This window comes from Galeopterus variegatus, unplaced genomic scaffold (genome assembly GCF_000696425.1).
Source record: "Galeopterus variegatus unplaced genomic scaffold, G_variegatus-3.0.2 Scaffold838, whole genome shotgun sequence".
Taxonomy (NCBI): domain Eukaryota; kingdom Metazoa; phylum Chordata; class Mammalia; order Dermoptera; family Cynocephalidae; genus Galeopterus; species Galeopterus variegatus.
The window spans coordinates 465,081-486,936 of NW_007726949.1; positions in this window are offsets into that span (position 1 = coordinate 465,081).

The window sequence follows — 21,856 nt, forward strand, 5'->3', positions numbered from 1 at the left end:
ACATGTATGAAAAGATACATAATCTCTCATTATTTGGGAAATTCAAATTAAAAATAATGAGATAGTACTTTAGATCATCAAAAATGCAAAGCTTATAATACCACATGTTAGTGATAGTATGAGAGACATAGATTCGGCACCTTATACTAATTTGTATGTACATGTGGCAAAAACAACTTTTATTCAAATAGCAAATTATAAGATGTACATACAATGAAATACTGTCCAGCCATTTAAAAAAATAATGTAGTGCTGATGGAAGGATTTATGCTTATGAAAATATTAAGTGAAAAAAAAGCAATTGTTAAGTGTGTATAGTATGATTATATATGCACACACACACGAGCACACCCTCATATTTTTTAAGGCTTGGGGGGACAAAAGTACGGAAAGATAATACTAAACTGCTAACATTGGTGATTGCCAGGAAGTGGAAAGAGGTGTTTGGGGTTGGATAGAGAACTCCTCTTTTCACTTTAAATATAGTTCTGAAGTTTGAAATTTTTTTCTTCAGCATGCATTACATTATAGTTAAGACAATGAGAAAGGATGCTTACTGAGCACCTGGCACTGTGCTGGAGCTGAGGATACAACATTAACCAGGCAATCTCCTCCTTTAGGTCACAGCGAGCTTACAGCCCATGGGACACAGCTGGCAAGTGCAACGCAAGTGATGAGTACCAAGACTGTAATGTAAGCACAGTGCTATGTTGCTGAGCCTAGACGTAGGAGACTCCTATTATAGATACCTTTCACACAGTACTATAAAAATGCATGCTAAATTGACTATAGGGAAACAAAAATTTGGGTCTTAATAAGCTTGAACTCTCTGACAGGTACGATCCAGATATACACAAGAGAAAAAATATCAACCCACAGCAGTATAAGTTCAATATTCATTATTTAAAATAAACAGGTTCCCAACACAAAGAAATGATATATGTTTGAGGTGATGGATATGTTGATTGACCTGATTTAATCATTACACATTGCATATATGTGCCAAAATATCACACAATAGCCCATATGTACAATTATTATGCATTAATTAAAAAAACGTTTTCTGAGAAACATCTGGAAAAAAAGTAATAAAATAAACAGGCAAATTGAAGGACGGAGACAAGAGAAACAGTACAAGCAAGTGAAGATTAGATAGAATGCTTTTGAATTTTCAAGTCAGATGGGACTGGGTATAAACAGGAAACAAAGTTATTGTTACCACACTACAGATCTTATCATTTTAGGGGGCCAGAAATCCCTTCTGGAATTTGTTTAAATCTATGAACATTCTCACCCAGAAAAACTTGCACGAAATTCCGTGTTTAATAGTCTGAGAAACCTGCCACAGATGTTTTAGTCTTTGGCTTCTCTTCTGTGTTAAAGATAAGTGAGTGGGTTGTTTTGCAGGTTTGCTTTTAACTGCAGATAGGTCTGTACTGGGAATAACACAGTACCCAGCAAACGCACTTCACAAACGCCACTGGCCATTTTTGATAAGAGCTATAATTCTATTTATCAGCATCCTAATATAAATGTAAATCAGTACCTTTATCCAAAGAACCAGTCATATTGAGGCTGAAAACTTGCCCTAATCCTTTGGATAATTTATGTATTGACCCTCCAAATGTTCATGAATATAGAGGCAACACAATTATGGGGGGAAATGTGTGCAGTTTAAAGTCACAAACAATCATGACCCTGAAGTTTATTTTAAGATTACAAATTTATTTCATTTAAGAAGCTATGTGATTTCCATCATGCATATATCCTCATTGCTGTGGAAACTCATTTAAAAAGACACCATAGGCCAGTGTGTATTTCATTATGATGTAGATAGGGCCTATATTCATTACTGCTTTGGCATGTCCCAGCCTTCCTTCAGGTAAGAGCTTATCAGAATATGAAGAAATCTTGTTAGATTTCCATTTGTTTGGGGCCACTGGGAAACCAAAGAGGTTTGCTCACATAAGAATTAAAATATAGGGCCGGCCCGGTGGTGCACTGCTACAGTGCGCCGCTTGGGAAACGCAGCGGCGCTCCCGCCGAGGGTTCGGATCCCACATGCAGACCAGCCGCTCACTGGCTGAGCGAGGTGCGGGAAGCAACACCGAGGGTTGCGATCCCGTTGCCAGTCCCGGTCCGGTATGGGCGCGACACTGAGGGTTGCGATCCGTTGCTGGACACGAAAAAAGACAAAAAGGGGAAAAAAAAAAGAATTAAAATATAGAGTGTATGAGAAAGGACAATAGTATTAATTAAATGAAGACAATAGAAAAGATATTTAAATCTTTAGATTTAAAGTTTAAATAGAAAAGATATTTGTAGTGGATTGAATTATGTCCCCCCAAAACTCCCTGAAGCTTGAATTGTGTCCCCCAAGTTTTATGTATTAGAAACTTAGCCCCCACTGTGACTGTAAAGAGGGTGGGAAATCCTATTATGGTAATTGAAAGGTGGAGCCTTAAAGAGGTGATTGGATTGTAGGAACGTGCAGTGGTGAATGGATTAAAAATGGGGGTCAGTGGTGTGGTTCTGAGGGCTTTAAAAGGAGAGTCGAGTCTGTCTTTCTCTCCCTTGCTCTCTCTGCTTCCACCATCTTGCAATGTGAGACCTCTGGGTCACTGTTGCCACCACCAGATGGACTTTGGACTTCTCAGCCTCAGAAGCTGTAAGCAATAAATGTCATTTTCTTTATAAATCACCCAGTTTCAGGTATTTTGTTATAAGCAACATGAACGGACTAATACAATATTCAAAACTTTAATTTTGTGATGCATTGCCCTGTGATATTTGTGAATACAAATACACGCTATGTTCTTTAGTGTTAAATAAATATTTATGCTGAAATAAAATCAGTTGCTCTTGGAAGGAGGATATTTTCCAGAATGCTTGTAGCCCATAGGCAAGTTAATTTTGGAACTACATTTATGCTCAAGTCAACATAGGAAGTTAAATATACACACTCACTATCAGAGCAAGGGTTAAAAATGAACAAATATCTCTTTTGGATCTATTTTAATGTTCATGCATTCAAAGACTCGTATTGTGACTTCGATAGGGAAAGCCCTGTTTGGATCTTGTACTCACTTTTTTGATTTATAAAGAGTAGTTGTGGTAAAGATTATCAAAAATATTCAGTGAAAATCTAGATTAATATAAAATTAAAAGTAAGTAGTGGACTCCTGAGCACACCACAGAATCTTATTATTGAATTTAAGCATTTGTTAAATCTTAGCTAAATAATTATGCAAAGAAAAATAAAAGCAAACACTGGTATAAGGCTTATTACTGGCCAATCCCTACAACATTAGCTCATCAAAAATCCTCATCATAGCACTATGATACCCCTCATTTTCCAAATGAAACAGAAACAGAGTGGGTGAATAATTTGCCTAAGATTACACAGCAAGAAAATGGCAAAGGTGGGATTTCAACCCAGAGTTTGGCTCTGATCTAGTTCTCAAAACTTTCACCAGTATTTGGTTTTGTCACTATTTTTTCTTTTACCCATTCTGATAGGCATGCATTGATATCCTATTTTAGTTTAATTTGCATTTCTCTTAATGGCTAGTGAAGTTTAGTATCTTTTCAGGTCCTTATTTGTCATCTGCTCATTTTCTAATTGGATTTCCCTGTTTACATTTGGGTTTTGAGAGTTCTTTATACATTCTAAATAGTAGTAGTCCTTTGTCGAATATGTGATTTACACATATTTTCTGAGATCCTTTCTTGTTACATCCTGTGAATCATATTTCTAATCCACCAGATTGGAGATGGATTAGTGGGAACAAAACCCCAGACTGCATATCATTATTGTTAGTAGGTTTTCAGTGTAGTCTACTTCATGCTCATTGCTTAATCATCTAACAGTAAAATTGGGTATTATGATAGAGTATTTCATCTCTTGTGTATCCCCAGTACACGATATTTAGTTAGCATTCTTGGTAATGGTTATATGTTTGTTTTTAAGTTTCTCTGTAACAAAACCTGATACCTGACATCTTTAGGGAATCTGATGTTTTTTACTTTTTTTTTTTTTTGGTCAGCTGGCCACTAGGGGATCCAAATCCATGACCTTGGTGTGACCAGTACCACACTCTCCCAAGTGAGCTAACCAGCCAGCCTGTGATGTTTTGTTTTTTAAAGATGACCAGTAAGGGGATCTTAACCCTTGGCTTGGTGTTGTCAGCACCACGCTCACCCAGTGAGCAAACCGGCCATCCCTATATGGGATCCGAACCCGGGGCCTTGGTGTTATCAGCACCGCACTCTCCCGAGTGAGCCACAGGCCGGCCCCCCTGTGATGTTTTTTAATGTATGATAAATAGCAATAAAGGTTGTTGCATTTCTTATCTCTTTTAACCCACCCAACCACTGGAAGGAATTATCTTTATTTTACAGATGAAGAAATCAAGTCCTAAAAAGGTTACGTAACTAGTACAGGTGGCACAGCAGCAGAAATAAGATTTACTTCAGGTGCGAATCATTCCAGAGATGCTTAGCTACCACTCAATACTGTCTCTTTTATGTCGGGTGTTGTTGCAAAATGATTTGGCTTTTTAAGAAATCACAAAGTTGCTATGTGTCATTTACCCAGGCAAGGCCTGAGAGAACTGCTGTTAAAGAAGATTCTGGAGGGCCGGCCCAGTGGTGCCCTGCTACAGTGCGCCGCTTGGGAGCACGGCGGCGCTCCCGCCGAGGGTTCGGATCCCACATACAGACCGGCAGCTCACTGGCTGAGCGAGGTAGGGGCACAGCACCGAAGGTTGCGATTCCGTTGCCGGTCCCGGTCCGGTACGGGCGTGACACTGAGGGTTGTGATCCGTTGCCAGTCACGAGAAAAGACAAAAAGGAAAAAAAAAAAAAGAAGATTCTGGAGGGCCGGCCAGTGGCTCACTCGGGAGAGTGTGGTGCTGATAACACCAAGGCCACGGGTTCGGATCCTATATATGGATGGCTGGTTGCTCACTGGCTGAGCGTGGTGCTGACAACACTAAGACAAGGGTTAAGATCCCCTTACTGGTCATCTTTTTAAAAATAAAATACAAAATTAAAAAAAAATACACTTTGTATGCTCAAGAAGGTTAGAGAAAAGCACAAACATGATGAGAAGAGAAACGGCAGATGTAAAAAAAATCAAACTAAATTTCTACAGATGAGAAATACAATTTCTGAGATTAAAAAAAATGAGTTCTTCAAAAAGGTCATGAAAAGATTTATATTATCTTTTAATTCTGTTTTTCCATGAACTTTTAGAAGTACCCTTGTGCATCTGATAGGATAAACAGCAGATAAGACACTGCAGAAAAGACATGTGAAATTGAAGACAAAGCAACTGAAACTATCCAAAATGAAACAGAGGAAAAAGAGTTAGAAAATGAAAAGAGTAACACACTGTGGCCTAAAATATATCACACTTACTATTAGAGTCTCAGAAAGGAGGACGAGGGGTGGTTCAGACAAAAGTATTTGAAGAAATAATGGCTGAATACTTATCGCGTTATTCCATTAGCTTTGAAAAAAGGCTGTACCAAGAACCATATTAGTTTTATGCTTCACAACAATTAATTCATTTGTTCTTAATTTGTTTGGCTCCATTGATCACACCCACAAAGGGCAAATGACCCAGTGTACTATTATTCCACTTATTCTTTCTTGTCCTTAACAAAATAAAATAGTAATTTAAAAAGCACAAACAGTAGAATTGGTGGAAAGAAGGTGATGATGAATATTGCAAATACTAACATTAAAGCTGAGCTATCAATTCAGATCCAAAACTGGGGTCTTGGTGTATATATATATATATATATACATATATCAAAACATATCAAATTACACACTTAAAATTATACACTTAAAACTTTATTTCTTGCAAATTATAGCTGACCAAAGAGAGAGTGAAAAGATATTCTGGAAGCTATGACCAAGGCAGTAAAATAGAGAAAGCCAGTGTGGGAGCCTTAAACCTACAAGGACTACTTGCTAGGAAGCACTCATGAGATAACAGGGCTGAGACTGTGAAAACGACTGTATGCTTGCAGGGTGGCAGGGTGGAGCAGAGTTAACCCTCACGTAATGCAAGAAAGCACAGCGCACAGAGAGAGAAAAGGGACAGAGATCCCAGGAATGTTAGGAAAACTGCAAGGAGATCATGACAATAAAACTAACTTTTAGGGCTGGCCAGTTAGCTCACTTGATTAGAGTGTGGTTTTGATAACACCAGCCAAGGTCAAAGGTTCTGATCCTGATAATTGTGAGTCACCAAAAACAAACAAAAAAACCCAACCAAGTTTTGAAAAGAAGAAAATGCAAGTTAAAAAAATTGGAATGCTGTACCAGAAAGCAGGAAATACTTGGAGTGCTAGGTCATGGCACTTTTCCTTCGAATGTACTTTCTATGAGTTTTCACAATCATTTGAACTAAAACATTTGTAGTAAACTTCAAAAATAATAACTTTTGAGTAAACATACTGCCTTTCTTAAGACACTCTAGTGAGACAATGATTTAAACCCTATTGGTAAATCCAACTGATTAAATGATTTAATCCAACTCATTGCTTAGATAAAACCAGAAAGGATTCCTTCGGGAACAGTGAATCATTGCTAAGAACAATTCGAAGGATAATTTCTTTTGACAAATTGGAAATCTAACTCACAACAGCTTGTCCTTCTGGAATAACCCCCTTCCATAGACTTCTCCTAAGTGATGATTTTGCAATGAAGTTTCCAAATCAGACTTGACCATTTATGTTCATGTCTACACATGTAGACATTGAAAGACCCACAAATCACACAGCACAGGACAACCAAAGCAACTTGAAGAAATTTCAAATATTTTTAAAAGTATGGAGCTGGCCAGTAATCTCAGTTGGTTAGAGTGTGGTATTCTTTTTTTTTTTTTCCTTTTTGTCTTTTTTCGTGACTGGCAATGGATCGCAACCCTCGGTGTTGCGCCCGCACCTCGCTCAGCCAGTGAGTGGGAACCGGTCTGTATGTGGGATCTGAACTCTTGGCAGGAGCGCCGCCGCGCTCCCAAGCGGCACACTGTAGCAGTGCGCCACCGGGCCAGCCCATAGAGTGTGGTAGGTATTCTAACACCAAGGTCAAGGGTTTGGATCCCCCACTAGCCAGCAAAAAAAAGAAAGAAAGAAAGGGTAGATTCCAATCACAGAAAACTTATTTCAATTGCCAAAATTCTTAATTTTTCAAGTCCAAAAATACCTTAGCACATTTCCACTGGTCCCCTTTGCTGCTCTACTTCCAGGTTTGTACAAAGATCATGCACAAGTTAACTTTATTTCTAAAACATTTTTGGTTTGAGTATGCTTTGATAATGGTTCTCGATTTTCTTTTTTTGTTGTTGGATGGCCAGTATGGGGATCCATACCCTTGACCTTGGTGTTATAACACTGCGCTCTAACCAGCTGAGCTAACCAAACAACCCTTATAATGGTTCTTTAAGTGAAGCCTGAAAATTTTACTTTTGGTGGTAATTCTATGGGAAAATATTGATCTTAGATGGACACTTTTCAGAGAATTGTTTTATTTATTTATTTATTTTATTTATTTATTTTTTTAATTTTAAAAGATGACCGGTAAGGGGATCTTAACCCCAGACTTGGTGTTGGCAGCACCACACTCTCCCAAGGGAGCCAACCAGCCATCCCTATAAGGGATCCGAACCCGTAGCCCTAGTGTTGTCAGCACCGCACTCTCCCAAGTGAGCCATGGGCCAGCTCTCAAAGAATTGTTTTAAAAAGAACATTACAAAAGAAATTTTTTACAGTTGAAAGTTAAAAAATATGAAATGCATTTTCTTTTCATATTTCTGCAACAAGTACTAAGCTCTAGGCAATTCAGACCAATCTCAAATATCAATTGTGTTAAAAGTGACTGAATGTTGAGTGACTGTTGAAGAGGCCGAGTGTCAGTTTGTGTTTGGCACAAGTTTTAAAGGGGATATTTAGATCATTTTGTACCTTAATACTTCAGGTCTTTGGCTGTTTCCAAGCAATATACAATATTTGATAAAGTGTGTTAAATGTAAGCAGTTGTTCACATGTGATAATAAGAAAATAAATATTTGGTCTTCGTCCTGTCTCCTGACATACAAGTCCTCAAATCCTTAGAATCTCCAAAGTGATGAGAATCTTTTCGAGTGCTAATGATGGCTGGCAGCCTCTTCGTAGCTTCAGGAATGGGGCTAGTCACAGGAAAGACTTAGGCAAGACTTTCAGCCCCACTCCCCAACCTCCAAGTATGGGAGAGGGACTGAAGGTTGAGCTGATCACCAATGGCTAGTGATTTAATAAATTGTGCCCATGTACTGAAGCTTCCATAAAAACCCAAGAGGCCTGGGTTCAAGGAGCTTCTGGATAGCTGAACACATGGAAGTTTCTGGAAAGTGGCACACCCGGCGAGGGCATGGAAGCTCCACACCCCTTCCCCCATACTTCTCCCTATGCATTTCTTCCTCATATCCTTTGTAATATCCTTTATAATAAACCGGAACCTATAAATATGTAATTCTTTGAGTTCTGTGATTTGCTCGAGCAAATTCATCGAACCCAAGGTGGCGGTTGTGGGAGCCCTGATTGATAGCTGGTGATAGCTGGTGGGTCAGAAGTTCCACAGGCCTGTACTTGTGACTGTCATCTGAAGGGGGGGCGGTCTTGGGGACTAGGCCCTCCACCTGTGGGAGCTGATGCTATCTCCAGTAAATGGAGTTGAATTGAATTAGAGGACACACGGCTGGTGTCTGCTGGAGAATTGCTGGCTTGCTTGCTGGTGGGGAGAAATCCCCACACATTTGGTCACAGCAGCCTGTCTTCTGTGTTGCTCGTTGCTGAGTAAGAGCAGAGGGAAGACAGCGTGTGTTTTCCCCACTCACATCACGTGCTATGCCTACACCATGTCGAACATCCAGAGATCTGTAAGCAAACAGCTGTCTAGGGGAAATATTGTTTTTATCTGGATATTTAGCATCACATAGTCTCAACCTGACAGTCTCTCAAAGACATATCTTCATTCAGAAGTCTATTCTCCACATGTTTGTCACCTTGCAACAGCAATTAATGAGACATGTCAGTCACTCTCCTTCTTCCTAGAGCTGAAGTAGCTCCTGAAAGTGCCATTAGTTCTGATGTTATATAAGATTTCCATACATCTCAAGAGGCTAGCAAGGATAGTTAAGATGATTCAGTTTATAGTTCTATCATGTCATGGAAGCTATATATTTTTTAAGCAGAAAAGTCTTAAAGAATATTCTTCACCATGGCTTGTAAATAAAATCTAAATAGATAGATTCATCATTTCCTATAAGAATTATGGTCACACTAGAAAGTGGAATCATTCTAGCTCCACAGGGCTATAGTGAATTCTTATCTTTCCATGTTGCCTTGGCATCTATTCTGAGTATGAGTTAGGCTTTGTCATACCAAAAGCTGGGCTTAGTCACCCTGACAGTTTCCAGTTCTCTGCTTCCTCCTGGTAACTCACTGTGATCTGTTTAGATATCTACTCTATAAAACCACCTCATGGTAGCCACCTCACTATGGGACAGCTAGGTACAACCTTCCTGACTGGTCCCACTGTCCCCACAGCCCACACGGACTATCAGACATGCCATAGTGATTGCCTCTCAGTCACAGTGTGACTGCATGGAACTCACATCTGCTTGTTGTAAACCCACCTGTTAGAGCCCCCCATGGGAAACCTGCATGGGTAGCACCCTGGACCCCAATGAAGGCTTTGGCCTCAGGCCCATTGTGCTCCCTTGCTCCCCACTTGCTACTTAAGAGTGCATGTCCTGGGCAGCTCCCCTCTTCCTGTTGGCCCTGCAAGGTGCACTGCCCTCTTCCTCTGGGATCTGTAAGTAATAAAACCCGCTTCTGTTATTTCCTGTTTTGTTTTGTTTTTTTGGCAGCTGGCTGGTAAGGGTTTTCTGTGCTTTGCTGTGCTGCCTCCTCTGACCAACACACCTGAACCTAACTCTTCTCCCATCAAGGCTCTCCTGGACAGTGGCTATCTTGGAAGAAATAAACTGGACACAGTCCGACAAGAGCCACAAGGGCATCTGCCAGTATAAACAGGTTTCCTAGAAGAGAGACACCTGGTCATGGGTTGGACACTGCATTAGTCTGTTTTTGTTGCTTATAACAAAATAGCTCAAACTGGGTGATTTATATAGAAAGTGAAATTTATTCCTTACAGTTTCTGAGGCTGGGAAGTCCAAAGTCCATCTGGTGGTGGTGACAGTGACCCAGGGGTCTCACATTGCAAGATGGTGGAAGCAGAGAGGGGTTGTTTCTTTATGAGGCATATTTTCCCCCTGATATTCCCTATTGCTTGGCGATTCTTTTTTTTTTTTAGCAGCTGGCTGATAAGGGCCTCTGAACTCTTGACCCTCGTGTTACAAGGCTGAGCTCTAACCAGCTGACAACTGGCCAGCCCAGCTCGTTGATTCTTATATGCCTATTAGATAAGGCATAAAACAAACCACGAAACTCGGTCTAACTTTGCTTCCTAAACGAGTTACCAATTTTACCATGGTTTTTACACTAGGAATGATAACAATAGAATGTCTACCTACCTGACGCACACATAATGGAAAATCCTGCCCCAGGGTGAGGTTTAACCGTAAGATCCCTACCCTGCTCCTGCTTGTCAACTTCATTCAGTAAACCTGACAAATTTTTTCTATTATTCAGTGTCTTTCTCTTCTCTTTTGGTACTTGTCCCTCTCATATTACGAATGTATATGATTGTCTGCATAACTTTAGAATGGAAATGAAAAGATATGATAAGCCAGGAAGGAAAACTAATTTACTTCTTCAATCCCATTTTAATACAGCTTTAGGGCTGGTCAGTTAGCTCAGTTGGTAAGAGCATGGTTGGTAACACCACAGTTATGGATTTGGATCCCTATACTGGCTAGCTGTAAATTGTGCAAATTATAAGGATACATATAAGACAAGAGTTTGCTTGTCCTAGGCTAGTAGACCAGTTAACTATAGTTCTAAAGAGATTAGTTTTCAATTTTGCTGGAGAGAGGTTTGGAGGTGAGATCTGAGTGGATTCAGAAAGCAGTGTGGGGGGATCCATTTGCCATGGCAAGTGTGGAGAGGTAAGTGGAGGCAGTCAAAGTGACACAGGCAGCCATGAGGTGTTGAACATGGCTGAGGACAGGCTCTGAGCTGGCCCCTGAAGAGAATGATGCTCTCTTCCTATGGCAATAATGTCAGGCAGTTGTTAACAATCATCAAGAACATTGGACCGAGCTCAAGTATTCCATCAAGTAATGAGGCTTGAGCTACTTTGATTGAGCCACTTAATTAGTACCTATTCTGGGCTAGGCACTGAGCTGGGGATGACCCACTTGCCATCTGATTCAACTCACATTAAAGGAGGTAGTAGATATTACCCTCGTATGCACTGCAGTGAGGAAACCAAAGCCCATGAAGGGGTTAATATTTTGCTCAACCAAGTAAAGTAAGAGAAAGAGCCAGCACTCAAGTGTGAGTGTGCCTAATGCCGTGTCTGTCCCCTACACTGTGGCAGCATGAATGGATCTGGACAAGAGAACTGCAGAGAAATCTAGCTTGCCGGAGCCCTGTGGTCTCAAACTCCACCACGAATGCCTTTAACTGGAATGAGGTCAAGCCCAAGTTCACATTAATACAAATGTGTGTCTGCTTCTCTTTGTTGTCTGGAAAGTATTATTATCATGTCCACTGTGTAAATGAAGAAAGTAAGACACAAAAGGGCCACATGATATACCTAAGATCACAAATCTACTGGCTGACAAGGCTGGGACCTCAAACCAGGTCCACTGTCTAAACGACTAACATAGGGAACAAGCAAAGAAGCCCAAGAAAGGATGAGGAAAGGGGATTTCTGAGCAAAGAAGGCTGGAAAAGGTCAGAGGGAGCTTCTTAGGGGAGGTGGGATCTGAGCAGGAGCAGGGCTGGCACAGGAAACATCAGCAGGGGAAGATTGGTAGGATCAGGGAACTGTGGACTGGAAAAGGGCTTCAGCAAACATCAAGTGTTCCATAAACTAGATGAAAATCCAAGTCTGATCCATAAGGGTCCTGCTCAAAGTCCTTCACATGGCTCTGAACCAACTCTGCCACCCCCTCCATATGATCCGGCCCTCACCGACCTCATCAGCCCCAACCCCAAATGCAGTGTCCCAGATTCATCATCTCTGCCTTACACACATGCAGGCTGCTCCTCTGTTTCCAGGCACACCATGTGTAGGAAACTATCCCTGACACTTCAGGACAGACCCACTCCCAGCAGTCCTCGCCCCCACTCAGTGGACAGGATGCCACACCAGACTGGCCGGCTCTATCTGGCTTCCTCACTAGCTATTCGAGGGCAAGGCCCATAGGTCTACACACATAGATCTACACACACAGGTCCTTGCATGTGGTGGACACTCAGAAAATATCAAATCTGTGAATAGAAGATTCAGGACAGAGAACTGGAGCAAACACAGCATCAGGAGAGTGAGTCCTTGGACTATATCTATCTAGCCTGTCTTCTTAACTCTGTCAAAGAGGTAACAGCCAGCTTTCTTTACTTGACTGTTAATGTTTGTAAAAAAAAGATCCAGAAGCTCAAGGGTATTGTCACAGAAAAAAAGTACTTTTTTTTTTTTTAAAAAGATGACCGGTAAGGGGATCTTAACCCTTGACTTGGTGTTGTCAGCACCACGCTCAGCCAGTGAGCGAACCGGCCATCCCTATGTGGGATCCGAACCCGTGGCCTTGGTGTTATCAGCACCGCACTCTCCCGAGTGAGCCACGGGCCGGCCCAGAAAAAAAGTACTTTTTAGAATGAGCCTTCATTTCAGAAAAGGAATTAATTTATGTAGGGTCAGCATAAAACAATCTGCACTGATAATAAACTGATTATGGTGTAGTGATAGGGATTCTCACTTCATTTATAATATAAACCTTAATTCCTGCCCTCTTCCAAAACGAGTTACAATTAAAATACATGTATATGGAACACCAAGTGCAGATTAAGCAAGAGGAGATTTATAATGGTAAGGAGTTGGAAGAAATAATTATATGAAGTCACAACAGCAGACATGGACTGCAATCAACCATCAAATTATTTAAAGGCAGCCACAGTGGGAGAGGAAAAGAGATGACTTGAATAGGGTCTCTCTCATGTGACAGGAGTGATAATTAACAATGCCAGGGGAATGTGCTAAGCACCAGCTTTTCAGATGATATGAACTATCACCAATACATTGCAAAAGAGGAGGGATCAAATATACTTTCCATGCTCACTATCATGGAAGAGAAATGTGCTGATAACACGATGAATTAGCATGTAACCCATCAGAGCTTCTGCATTTAATGACTCTGTCTCCTTTAGAGTAGTCACATTAGGAGGTTTTTCATTTACTCCAACTAAAAATGCCATGAATAGCCCTGAAGAGCTGAGTGTCTGTGTTTAGATTTGCCTTCAAAGCCTCTTCCCAAGCAGCAGTTGAGGTCGAGGACTGAAGATCAACAGGAACACAGGATAGACATTCCCTAGCCCCTTCCTTAAGCCTTGGTTCCTACATTTGCAAATAGCATTTTCTCAGCTTCTTAATTAAGGAGGGCTATCACGAGAAGCACATGAGTTCACGTGCATGAGGTCCCACATAAAGGCAGAGGCCTTCATGCCTACCCCTCCTCCGTTCAACCAATGTTTATGGAGGACATATAAGGTGCCCTCTTATACGGGGGGTTATACAAAACATAATAAAGTACATGTCTGCATTATATAACATATTAAAAGATGGCAAGTGGTAAGGAGAAAAATTAAGTAAGGATGAGTGATAATAAGTGGAAAGGGGTTGGCATTTTTCAATAGAGTCATCAGTGTGAATTACCAAGATGGTGGTATTTGAGCAAAACTTGGATATCTGAGGGGAACAAATTGGGGAAAGGGAATAGCTAGTTGTATTAATCAGAGTTCTGGCAGGACAGAGATGACACACTCAAACTGGGTAATTTGAGGAGACTGTAATAAAAGAGAATGGTGGTTGCCAAGGGATGGGAGAGGGGCAAGGGGGTATTATTCAAAGGGTTCAAAGTGTCAGTTATGTAAGATGAATAAGCTGAAAAACTGAAAAATCAACAACTCTTCTCAGATTCATCAGCGAAGTTACTTCACATGACTAACACCTATGACAAAAAATGAGAGACAGACAGGCACATACAAAGAATCTGTAAAGCTAGGACTAGGTCTCATGGACACCTAGAGCTCATTGTCCAGACTGGGTCACAAACCCTTCACACACAAGTCTAAGAGCTGGATAATAGGAAAAGGTCCTTGGAGCCGTGGGTGAAGAAATAATAAGCTTTATTCAGCACACTCATGTCTAAGAGCTAGATAGTCCAAAGAAAAAACTGAGCAGCTGCCGGCAAAGTAAACATGCTCTATTTTTAGATGTGAGCTCTCCCCACCAGCAGTTCAGAGCCACTGCCTCCCATACTGAAGAGTACACAAGAATAGCAAAAAGCCAAAGATACATGGGCGCACATGCACACTGACTCTCCTCCTGCAAAACTTGTTTACAAAGGATGTGCTGAACCACACCCAGCCAGACCTGAGGCAAGGGGGCCTGACTAAACAACTCTATTTTCCTGTATTTTCCCAACAATCCACCTGTTCAGGGTCCCTTGCTGTATAATCTGCACATTCAGAATCTTCCATGATGTTCCCTTAGCGAGGATAAATGACTCTTGTATTCATATAACCTATTACCTGTTCAATATGCCTTAAGGCTTCTCTTGTAGTTCTGTCCTTTCAACTATTAGCTGCACATGTCCAATCAGCAGTGATCATTCGTGTGATTTTCCATGGGCATCCTGTAGTCATACTGATGGGAAGTTCGATGCATATTCAGTAGATGATCACGCAAATGTGTGACAAATGTGTGTATGTACCCAGTCAACTCTGGTGTGGTGCCTGCAGCCAGAATACTGTGGGTGAAAAGACAGAAGGGTTATTGGTACCAACAGGGGAAGTTCTCACCCCTCTGGCAAGATACATGCCAGTTTGCCATCCTGAGAAAGGATGGTTGCAGGAATAGGTACCTTATCTGGTTTAAGATACCATACTTTATTGCGGGGGCGCCTCCCACTCATAAGATTAAAGCCTGATAAAGATCTTTTAATGAAACANTGTAGGTTCTACATGTAACAGTATAGGGGAACTCATAATTGGCCATAATGATAATACAAACATGCCCTTTGGAATAGAATACTTATCTGTTCCAGGCCATGTTACCTTTGCTAGAGGAGGCCAGGTACTTTTCACCCAAGGTGAAACTTGCAAGCCCTCCTCTAATGCTTTTCCCCGGGCTTCTATTCTCCAAGGTTATTCCCATTGTACCATCTGTCCCTGCTGCAAACAGGCTGGGGCCAGTAAGAGAATATTTCCATTCTTGCCATATCCTGGCATCACAAGCTTATCTTTAGTAGTGACTTGCAGCTGTATAAGTGCTGCAGCCCTATGCAACAGACCCCCACTGGAGAGGGTCCACCCTTGCAGGGTCTCTCATTTAGAATCCTGACTGTCAGCCATAACCACCGTGTCCACCCCTTCAGGGATGGGGGATGGGCAGATAGCCTTAGTCCCCTTTTTTAAAGACCATTGTACCATTCAGTCATTCTGCTGCCTGGGGATGATATGGCACATGTAACTCCCACTGAATAGACAACTGGGAGGCCCACCTCTGAACCCCATGTCCAGTAAAGTGGGTTCCATTATCATTCTCTATGACTACAGGCCAGCTATATATGGCCGTAAGGCTATTTGATGCCTTCACAGTGTTTACCTGGTCGGGGGCCTTACAAGGCCATACAAACAGAAGACTAGTAGCCATATCAATGGCTGTGAAGATGGATTTGAAATTCTCTGACCTTGGCAGTGGTCCTACAAAGTCCACCTGCCATTGAGTCAGGGGCACCCTTCCTCGAGATATTTGACCATCTGTATGGGGCACCCGCCGGGGGTGTGGACTCTCTTGAGCACATACCAGACAAGCATAACAGGTATTTACTACATCTTCCCATTTTATAGGCAAGGCCCATCTTTGAGCCGCCATCCACATGGTTTTACTGCCAGCATGCTGCATTCATTGATATAACCACCGGGCTACATCAGTAGCTGGGGCTCTCTCCAGCCATCTTACCTTAGCCAAGGCATCAGCTTCATCATTTCCTGGACTGGCTAAGGGAAAGTATCCTGTGACATGGGAAAGAGTTACTTCTTTCTCATGCCCCAATTCCCATAACTCTTGCCACATGGCTAGTCCCCACAGGGATTGGTGGCCTACCATCCACCCTTGATATTTTCAAGTAGAGATCCAAAGGGTTAAACATTTGTACACAGCCCAGCTGTCAGTACAGATGGTTAATGGCCCAGGCTCATTTTTTATCACCATCCATACTGCTCTCAATTCAGCCCATTGACTGCTTTGCCCTGCACCATTTTCATACCACATGGTATCTGTTAAGGGCTGGACAGCAACAGCTGTCCATGATGCTGAAGGTCCCATGATAGAGCCATCTGTATACCAAGCTTGCTCTGTGACAGGTCCCTGTCCCTCATGGAAAGGGACCCTCCATGGATAAGGGTTGTGCTAAATTTCCTCCCCAACCTCTACTAGGCCTAGCACAGTTTGCAACTCTTTGGACAGGGGACTTGTTGACACAGTGCATCTTTTTTCTATATATGTTCCCCATTTAAACAGAGTGGGAGTCTGAGCTATGACTGTTTTACGGGTGGTTGCCTGTGTGCACAGCCAACCTAGTATGGGGTATGTCGTCCTTACTAGGAGTTTGGCAGTCCCTGTGATAGCTTCAGTGGCCATCAAGGCAGAATACACAGCTGCTAACTGTTTTTCTATTAGGGAATAATGCTCTTCAGCACCCTTCCAGAGCTGAGACCAGAATCCTACAGGTGTCCAGAATCAGTCTTGTCACTGCCACAAACCCCATTCTAACCCTTCTTGGGTTATATGTACATCTAATTCAATAAGGCTTAGTGGGATCAGCCACTTGTAAAGCCTGTACTTGGCTGTATTGCCCTTTTTGTAGCTTGATAAGCCTGTTCTACTTCCTCAGTCCAATCCCAGAGGGCTCTTTTCTTTGTTAATGCATACACTGGGCATGACATTTGGGCCAAATGTGATACAAAAACTCTTCCATACCCCAGAAGTCCCAAATATGTCTGTAGCTGAGCTACAGTTGTGGGTTGAGGGTATGCCTGTATCTTGTCTATAACAGCTTCTGGGATGAACCTCGTCTTACCTGACCAGACCACTCCCAAGAATTTGACTGACATCCCAGGTTCTTGCACTTTGGCTGTATTCACGGCCCACCCACATTGTTCCAAGTGACTTAGCAGCAATGGAGCTTCCTGGGTTAAATCTGCAAGAGAATCAGAGGTTAGTAACATGTCATCAATGTATGAAACATTGTAACTGTGCTGGGCCTAGTCCACTTGGCTAGGTCCCCAGCCACTAAACCATGACAGATGGTTGGGCTATGCAGATACCCATGGGGCAATACTTGAAAGGTCCACTGCCTCCCTTCCCAGGTGAAGGCAAACTGATCTTGGCTATCAGCCGAGATTGGAATAGAGAAAAAAGCATTTGCAAGGTCCAATACATAATGATAAGTTCCCAGCTGAATTGTCAGCTGATCCATCAAGTTGTGAACTGAAGGTACGGCTACATGCAGAGGCACTACTTTGTTTAATTCTCGATAATCTGCAGTCATTCTCCATCAGACTTTTTCACTGGCCATACTGGAGTGTTAAATGGGCTATGAGCTGGATGAATAATGCCAACTTTCTTTAACTCCAATATAGTGGCACTTACCTCTGCATGTCCTCCTGGTAGGTGATACTGCTTTCCATTAACTACACGTCTTGGCTTGGGTAACACCTGTGGGTCATGTTTAGCATATCCTCCTAACACAGGCCTTACTGTCCATATTCGCAGCTGAAACTCTCCAACTGTTGGTTGCAGGTGCAAACCATAAAGTACATCCATACCCATGATGTATTCAGCTACTGGGGATATATATAAAGTATATATGTGAGGGGGTAATCATCATATGCCCAATGGCAATGACACTGCTTTGACTTCAATTGTATGTCTTCCATAGACATCTATATGAACTGTGGCCCCTGGAAACTTATCTGGATTGCCATATATCAGGCTACATTCTGCACCTGTATCCACCAATGCCAAAACATGCTGCACATTTGTCCTTGACCAATGTATGGCCAATTCAACATGAGGCCTCCAGTACTCGCCTGCCCCCAAAAGACGAGTACCTTGGCCTGCTCCCTAATTGGAACAGAACAGTTCATCCACCTCCTCAGGAGCAACCAAAAAGTCCTTTAAATCCACTGAGTGTACCTTGATACCTGTTCCTGGACATTTAGTGAAATTCTGTTCAGGGCACAATTGTTGCCACAAGGAAACAGGACTGCATTTGGCTGCTGGTCAATTTTCTTGCTATCAACCCCTGCTGCAAGCAAGTCAAGCCACATCTGCTTGTGGCTAGTATTGCTTGGTCCCTTCAGGATAAAATCCTTAGCATTTCTTGGGGGCTTGGTCTTAGCCACCTTTCAGACCCCTTTTGCTTATCTCCTCTACTTCACCCAAGCTGGCTATCATGGTCATTACTTCATGTATAGGACAACCAATGTATGGGGTCAGTATGGCCATCAGTGACTTTTGCTTATCTCCTCTACTTCACCCAAGCTGGCTATCATGGTCATTACTTCATGTATAGGGCAACCAATGTATGGGGCCAGTACGGCCATCAGTGGCCCAAAGGACATTGATATGGCATTTTGTAGCACTATGTCTCTCATGCTGCATGTAAAACTTTCATCATCTACGCAATGGGTGTTCACATTAAATATGGACTGCTGTATCCCCAGCTCCCGAATGATTTGAACCAACTCAGTATATGTCTGCCATTTACTAACAATCTTGGACAGTTCTCCAGCATTCGCCCACATGATTCGGGCAGCTGCATTTACCAATTCCATTAAGGAGAGATTATCTGGCCCTTGTGCATATCTGTGGCTATTCTGTAGCTGCTGCCTCAGGGAAGGGTGTATGGTAATGGAGGCCAATTTTTCCATCTCCTCACCAGAGCACATCACACCATCCACCCCTGGGTCCCATAACCACAACAGCCAAGCAGCCAGGTGCTCCCACTGTTTCTGCCAGAACTGTCTCCCCATGCCAACTAATTCAGCCTTGGTATATAGGACATAGGTAGTGAATTGGGTCACCTGTGGATTGCCTGCTGGTTGTCCACCTGGTCCCATAGACTGTTGGTGTTTCATTTTCTTTCTTTCTTTCTTTTTTTTTAAGATGACCCGTAAGGGGATCTTAACCCTTGACTTGGTGTTGTCAGCACCACACTCTACCAAATGAGCTAACCAGCCATCCTTATATAGGGATCCAAACCTGTGGCTTAGTGTTACCAGCACCACACTTTCCCAAGTGAGCCATGGGCTGGCCCTCATGCTTCATTTTCTGATGCACAAGATGTCGTGCCTGGAAGTACATGGCCTCCCCCAACTCACCACTGGGTTTGTCGTCTTCCCTGGTGTGAGAGAGCCAGGAGTGGCCAGTCACTGCACGTTATCCTCCAGGACATTTATCCATGCTTCCAGCAACTCTGCTTTCTGCTTCAAATCTCGATCAGCTTGCAGTATAGTGAGCAGTAGCCAGGCTTTGGTCAGCAGAAAAGTGGCCACCAGGCACCACATACTCAAGGATAGGCACATTTCCTCCCCCTCCCAAGGGGTTCTCTGCTATAGTGTCTGGTCTATGCTGACTTGCAGTATAGTGAGCAGCAACCAGATCATGGTCAACAGGAAAGTGGCCATAGGACATAACATATTCAAAAGTAGCCACATTTCCTCCTTCTCCCAAGGGGCTTTTGGCTCCCGTACCTGCTCAGAATCCTGGCAGACTATACTAATTGTAAAGCTAGGGCTAGGTCTCGTGGACCCCTTGAGACCATTGTCCATACTGGGTCACAAACCCTTCACACACAAGTCTAAGAGCTAGGTAATAGGAAAAGGTCCTTGGAGCTGTGGGTGAAGAAATAATAAGCTTTATTCAGCACACTCATGTCTAAGAGCTAGGTAGTCCAAAGGAAAAACTGAACAGCTGCCGGCAAAGTAAACACGCTCTATTTTTAGATGTGAGCTCTCCCCACCAGCAGTTCAGAGCCACTGCCTCCCATACTGAAGAGTACACAAGAATAGCAAAAAGCCAAAGGACACATGAGCACACATGTGCACTAACTCTACTCCCACACAACTTGTTTACAAAGGATTGCTGAACGACACCCAGCCAGACCTGAGGCGAGGGGGCCTAACTAAACAACTCCATTTCCCTGTATTTTCCCAACAGATTCGCAACTTATTTGAACAGAAACCCACTAGCAGAAACCTCTGCAGGGATCAGTACTGGGGTAGGAAAACCTGAACTATAATTCACCAGCAGCTGTGGGCTCACTGTTGGACAAGCCCAAGAGTTAAAAATGTCGGGAGGACCCAGCCATACAGGGCTCCTCACACTTTGTTTTACCTCCATGAGCTTGTCCAGGTTTTCATAGTGAATATCAGGGAAGAAAATCCCCTCATGTTTCCAGCAGAAGAGGGGGAAAATAACCAATTTTGACATATGCCAGAGCATTCTGTTCTTAACAAGGCCTGACCTCAGGAAAAGCTATTTTATAAGAGCATACACTGCCCAAGATTTTTTTAAATTATTCTTTATTTTTTTGACTGTGATAAAACATATATAACATAATAATTGCCATTTAAAGCATTTTTAAGTATGCAATTGTATGGAATTAATTACATTCACAATGCTGTGTAACTACTAACTCTATCTAGTTAGAAAACTTTTTCATCATCCTAAACATAGACTCTGTACCCATTAAACAACAACTTCTCAGTATTTCTTCCCCAAACCCCTATTTCTTGTAGCCTCTAATCTACTTTTATCTCTGGATTTTTTTTCCGTATCTTTTATAGAGCCTAATTGGCCTGGGAAAAGGGAAATACCCAATTCCAGCTCCCTCTAGTCGTCCATGTCTAGGGGCACAGACTCTAAAAGACTGAGACCTAATCATAGAACTACAGAACACTTCCCCTCCCCCCACACCTAACTACCACATTACTAAATGCCTGTTTACCACAGTTCCTTTTATCCAATACTTCATGACTGGCTTGCAAAAAAAAATTACAAGGCACACTGAAAGTGTGAAGAGAAAGAACAAGCATTAGAACCAGCCTCATATATGGCAGTGATAGTGGAATAATCAGACTGAGAATTTAAAACATCTGTGATTAATATGCAAAAGACTCTAAAGGAAAAAGTAGACAACATGCAGGAACACATGGGTCATGTAAGTAGATGATGGAGTTTGGATGTGTTTTTCCCTCCAAAACTCATGTGGAAATTTGATCCCCAGTGTGGCAGTGTTGGAAGCTGATTGAGTCATGGGGGCGGATCCCTCATGAATGGATTAATGCTCTCCCTGGGAGTGCGGATCTTGAGTGAGATCATGCTCTATTAGTTCCTGTGAGAGCTAGTTGTTTATAGGACCCTGGTACCTCCTCTCTCTCCCTCTTTCTTCCTCTCACCATGTGATATGCTTGTACTTGCCACTTTCTGCCATGAGTAGAAGCAGCCTGAGGCCCATGATAGATGCAGCTGTCCCAGAATCAAAAGCCAAATAAACCTCTATTCTTTATAAATTACCCAGTCTCAGGTAATTCTGTTATAGCAA